General features: G+C 34.9%; 1 pseudogene; it reads right to left on the reverse strand.

The window, feature by feature from the left end:
* The window catches only part of LOC102814750, a 40013-nt pseudogene that overhangs the window by 15540 nt on the left and 18661 nt on the right, over positions 1-5812 (reverse strand).

Consider the following 5812-nt stretch of genomic DNA (forward strand, 5'->3'; position numbering starts at 1 on the left):
ATATATAATGCCTTGTGTCTTCCTATTTGTATCTGGATTTTTCTGAAAGTACATTTGTCTTGATGTAGACAGGATAATTTTCTAAAGAGGTTATTCAATTTAGTGGGCAAGATATTAGATTATAGCTTCATAGATTCTAAAACAGGAATATGACTCTGATACTTTTTTGCTGTGTTTTCAAAACAAATTATTTAAATCCTTGCCTCCTTAGTTTTTCAACTTGTAAATGGAGAAAATAATATTTCCAGATTTAGAGAAAAGATATTAAACAGATTTTATATTCATGTTAAGTGCTTAGAAGTACCGTACATTGAAGATTGTAACTATTCAATAATATTAAGCAAATACTGTCAATATTGTCTTCAGCAACTTCCCTAACTTCACTCAAACATTGACTTTCTCCTTTTTTATAGCAGATCTCACCTGCTGACTCCAAGGTATTCTTCTTTGAGAATTAATGGTAGATGGTGAAGGACAGGAGGGTTGTTGCAGGTAAACATAAGGAAAAATAAAATTAGGAAGTTATAAATAATAAAATGCAGTATCATTTTACATAGAATCTGTAAGCATGATGGTAAATTTTATATGTCAGCATGACAAGGCTAAGGTGCCCAGATATTTGGTAGTCAATAGTTACTGCTATAAATAAAGTAGATTGTTGTTGCTGTTGTTATGTGCTGTGGAGTCGGTTTCGATTCATAGCGACCCTGTACAGGGTTTCTGAGGCTGTAAATCTTTACAGGAGCAGAAAGCCTCATCTTTCTCCCATGGAACAGCTATAAGTTTTGAACTGCTGACCATGAGATTAACAGCTTGATTCATAACCACTACACTACAAGAGCTCCATTATGATACATATGATGAAATCAGCGGTCTTCAAACCTTCCATAACGTAAGCGGGCCCCAATCAATCAATTAAAGGCCTTAAGAGCAAAAATGGTTTCTCTAGGGTGTGTTTATAAATAGGTATCTTATTTTTCATTCTTCCTGTCACCTAACCTACAAATGTTGGGACACAGTCATGAAGCAAAGAAGCAAAAGGCATATAATTGACACCATGGCAAGTGATATGAACAGAATATTTGCCAGAGAGTACATATAAATTGTCAATAATCATCTGAAAAGTTGATAAAACTCAGTAGCAATCAAATAAATCCAAATCTGCTTACTAAATTGCAAAGATTTAAAAAAAAACCTGGCAAAATCTGGTGTTGACAAAAAGTAGAAAACTGAGCTTGCTTAAATTTTTCTGGTGAGAGCATGAAATGGTTTCAAAAATTGGTTTCGGCATAAATATATAAGGGGGCTTCAAAAATGAAATGAAAAGATAATGGATTTTTTCTGTAAACTTTTTGAAGTCCCCTGATTTCCAAGACTGTAATTATTTATGGAAACAGACAGCCTTATCTTTCTACTACAGAACTTATGGTTAGTAGTCCAGAGCTTTTCCTATAGCGACACCAAGGCTCCTTATGGAACAAATTGTTGTTAAGTGCCGTGGAATTGGTTCCGACTCATCGTGACCTTGTATAGGGTTTCCACAACTGTAAATCATTACGGGAGCAGAAAGTCTCATCTTTCTCCCATGGAACAGCTGGTAGTTTCGAACTGCTGATCTTGCAGTTCGTGGCCCGATTCGTACGTAACCACTACTCTACCAGAGCTCCTTTGGGGATTCTATGAGTCATACCCAATAATCCAATAAAAGAGGATCCATTCATTAAAAGACAAATCCAAATGATAGATTATTATGTTATTATTAAGACAAAGTTTTATATGGATACTTAATTAACTTAGCAAAATGATATCTAAGATGAACTTGAAAATAACAAAATAATATACATATCATCCCAATGTTATAATAGTACATATTTTTTATACATACTCACATGCACACACATTATGCACCCACTGAATTGTCCATTTCCTTTTCAAGTTTGTATGTTGTCTCTGTTGTTGTTGTTAAGTGCCGTTGAGTCGGTTCCAACTCATAACTACCTTGTATAGGGTTTCCAAGGAGCAGCTGGTGAATTTGAACCGCTGACCTTGTAGTTCACATGGCTTTGCACCACACCAGGACTTCAAAGTTTGTATATATTCTGTAAAATCTCAGTAAAAATTTATTAGATAATGAATTTTTTTAATATAGGGAATTCCAATACATGTGCTTATGTATGTATTTAATGATTGCCTTGTCTCTTAAGCTATACTCTACTGTGGCACTTGTAGGAAAAGCACTGATAACTGCAAGGTCATCAGTTCAAAGCCACCACCCACTCTGGGAAACCCTAGACAGTGTCGCTATGAGTCGGAAGCAAGTTGATGGTGCATAATAACATGAGAATAGAAACCATATTTGTCCCATTCTTTGCTGCCTCCCCTGTATTCTCAACACCTGTTAAAGTCTATGGACCTTACTAAACATTAAAAAACATTGAACCAATCAGTATACCTTTTCTATTGCATGATGGGCATCTAAGAGCTTGTTTTATACCCCAACATATAGTAGAAGCCTTGTATGAAACTTAAGAAACTTAGAAAAGCAGTACCATTACTTAAGAAACAAATAGAAAATGATACAAAACTGTATAGCTTTAAAATTAGGGTGGTCCTTGTCTAAAAACCTCAAATACGATCATATGAACAAAATTGAATATAATCTTTGAGTAGCACAAATGTTTAAATGTTCAACTGTTAACCAAAACATTGGCAGATCACATCCTCCTAGAAGCTCCTCAGAAGAAAGTTCTTCTGAAGAAGCTGCCATTGAAAACCCCATAGAGAAGTTATATTCTGACACGCATGGGTTTGTCATTAATTGGAATGGTCTTGACAGAAAGTGGTAGTAAGGCTAAGTGTTTAAAGTCAAATTTTGATGGAATGAGACTTTGAACAGGCACATTTTGATGAGTCCTGGTGTGATGCTGTGGGTTAATGCGCTAGACTGCAAAGTCTGCTTGAACTGCAAGGTCAGTGGTTTAAGCTCATCAGTTGCTCCTCAGAAACCCTATACAGGGTTATTAGGTGCTATCAAGTCACAATTTGTCAGTTGTGACTTGATGGCTCCTAACAACAACAACAAGCATAGTGTTAATCTGTAGGTCAGAAGGGAGGCAGTCAATTGCAATGCAGAAGAGGAAGGAACTTCGGCAGTCATAAGACAAAGCCTGAAAGGCAGGTATAATTGGAAAGGGTGTCTTGGTGTGGCGCTGTGGGCTAATGTGCTTGTTTGCAAAGTGGGTTTCAACCACAAGGTCACTGGTTCAAGCTCACCAGCTGCTCCTTGGAAGCCCTATTCAGGGTCACTATGGGTTGGAACTGACGTAACAGCACTTAGCAACAACAACAAAAGACCAACTGCCTATTTTAGCCTTTTTCGTGTTTCAGGATGTTCAGGAAACTCAGCCTCTGACTCATAGGGTAGTATAAAATCCTATTCATCTATTATCATGATGGGATTAATGATCATGCAGGGCATACATCTCTTATGATATATCAGGTGATGTTTTCTTGGATTGAGTGATTATTGAAAAAAAATTTCTGTAGAATCTTTGAGTTTAGATAGCATCCTCTCTCATATATGTTTATTTTAAGTAAATAAAATATGACAGAATGCTTTCTAACAGAAGCTCAGTAACTATCACAGTAGTTAATAAATTTCATGATTATCACTATCAAAAAGACTAGAGTCTATGAATACAAATTTGTCATTTTTGTATAATAAGACACATGAATTTTGAGACATTAAAACACAATTTTTCAACTATAATCATTAATCAGTTGCTTAATTAATAAATAACCTTTTTAAAATGGTTTAGCTTTCACTGCTAGAATCATTTATGCAAATGGAAAATATTAATGTAAAATTAGAGTTGGTCTATAAGTTGTTATGAATAATTGGATAGATTATATCAAATCTTTTGTAATATTATGAATCATTCTTCCTACAGTGAGCAGACTGTAATTATCAGAATATTTGCATATTACTTTCATTAACAGGTGAACTATTTTTAAATTGATTGGTTTTGCTGTTGTTCTTCTGTTGGAATTTGTGGATGATATCTGATTTATTTGTCTTGATCTTCAACATTCTGTTGGTTTTATCACTATCATCTACAATGTAAAGAAAATTATAAAACAAAACCAAAAATCATTTGGTACAGGAGAAGAAAGTCTACCAAATGATGGTTGTCTGCTTCAAATGTGCTTTTTATGGAGCAGCAAATAAGGCTGATAGAAGCTATTATTAGAGTTTTTTACCCTTAGTCATCTGGTATTCAAAGATTGTAAATATCAAGGTGTCACTCAGAGTGATGGACTTAATAATCACATACAAGGAATGACATTAGCCCTGATAGTATTACAAATGAATGCAGGTAATTATGAAAGGTGGTGTTTCTGCGTTCCTCAGTTAGAAATTGAAGGCCTGTTAAAATTCAAAAAGCTGTATGTATGAGAACCATGACTCTAGAAGACCCCTCTGTGTTCAAATTACTAGCTTGTCATAGCATTTATAAGTCTGAGATGAAATGAAGTTAACAGAGTCACTACATTTTTCAGTCAAGGACAGGATGGAATGTAAACTCATTGTTAGATCTCTGTATTTTTCTCAACAGTTAAAATGAATCCACAATCATATCAGCTCTCAGGGATTACAAAAAAAAGTAGTACTAACATTTCCTTTAATGTTTAAATTCTTCTTTAAGACAAATATAATTTCAGCTTGCAAGAAAATGAAAGGTGTTTATAAAGTCATAGAATTTCCTTTCCTTAAAAAAATTGTATCTTTGTGTCTTTTGATTGATAATTATTTTAAAATAACTATAATTATCTTCCTCAAGATTTGGTACATTACAGATATTTTTAAGATCCTTCAATCTTGGTTGCCAAGTAGTTTTCTTAAGATTGAGCAATATGTAGAACATGGGTATAATATACTGATTAGAAAAAATAAGGTTTTTCTAATGATGTCTTCTGGATATATAATGAAACTTCAAATATTCTGAGTTCTCTATATTGTTGTCGTTTTTGTTGTTAAGTGCCATAGGGTTGGTTCTGACCCATAGTGACTCTGTATAGGGTTCTGAGGAGTGGCTGGTGAGTTGGAAACACTGACCTTAAAGTTCAAACTCACCTTGTGGTCAAGTGATTATCCTACAGTGCCATACTGTATACTGCAGCTCTAGTGTATTAAATATATTGATAAGTTTCAATCCCTCTGTTTCTTTGATGTCTGTTTGGTCCTTCATTATCAGAGATGGATGTGTTAAAATCATCAACTACAATTGCTGCCTTAGTGATTTTTCCCATTAGTTGGTTAATTGTTGCTTGATACATGTTTAGACTGCATGGTGAGGTGTTTAGGTGTTTTTAATGGACAGGTTTCAGATGAGCTTCAAAACAAAGACAGACTAGGAAGAAAAAGTGACAAACTACTGCCGAATCGCTAGTCACTGAAAACTCTATGAATAGCAGAGAAACACTGTCAGATACAGGACGGGAAGGTAGGAAGGCATTCAGAATGCGACTGGGGAAAAAAATGCCTCCTCAAAGTAGAGTTGACCATGTTGACGTGAATAGAGTTAAGCTCGGGGGAGAAAAGCTCACAGAACCTTCATTTGCTGATGGGACACAAATCAAAATGAAGAGAAACAGCTGTAAACATCCATTGAAAATCGGAACATGGAATGTACGAAGTATGAATGTGGGAAAATTAGAAGTTGTCAAAAATGAAATGGAATGCATAAACATCGATATCTTAGGCATTAGTGAGCTGAAATGGACTGGTATTGGCCATTTTGAATCTGACAAC

Source organism: Chrysochloris asiatica, unplaced genomic scaffold (genome assembly GCF_000296735.1).
Source record: "Chrysochloris asiatica unplaced genomic scaffold, ChrAsi1.0 scaffold00011, whole genome shotgun sequence".
NCBI classification, from domain to species: domain Eukaryota; kingdom Metazoa; phylum Chordata; class Mammalia; order Afrosoricida; family Chrysochloridae; genus Chrysochloris; species Chrysochloris asiatica.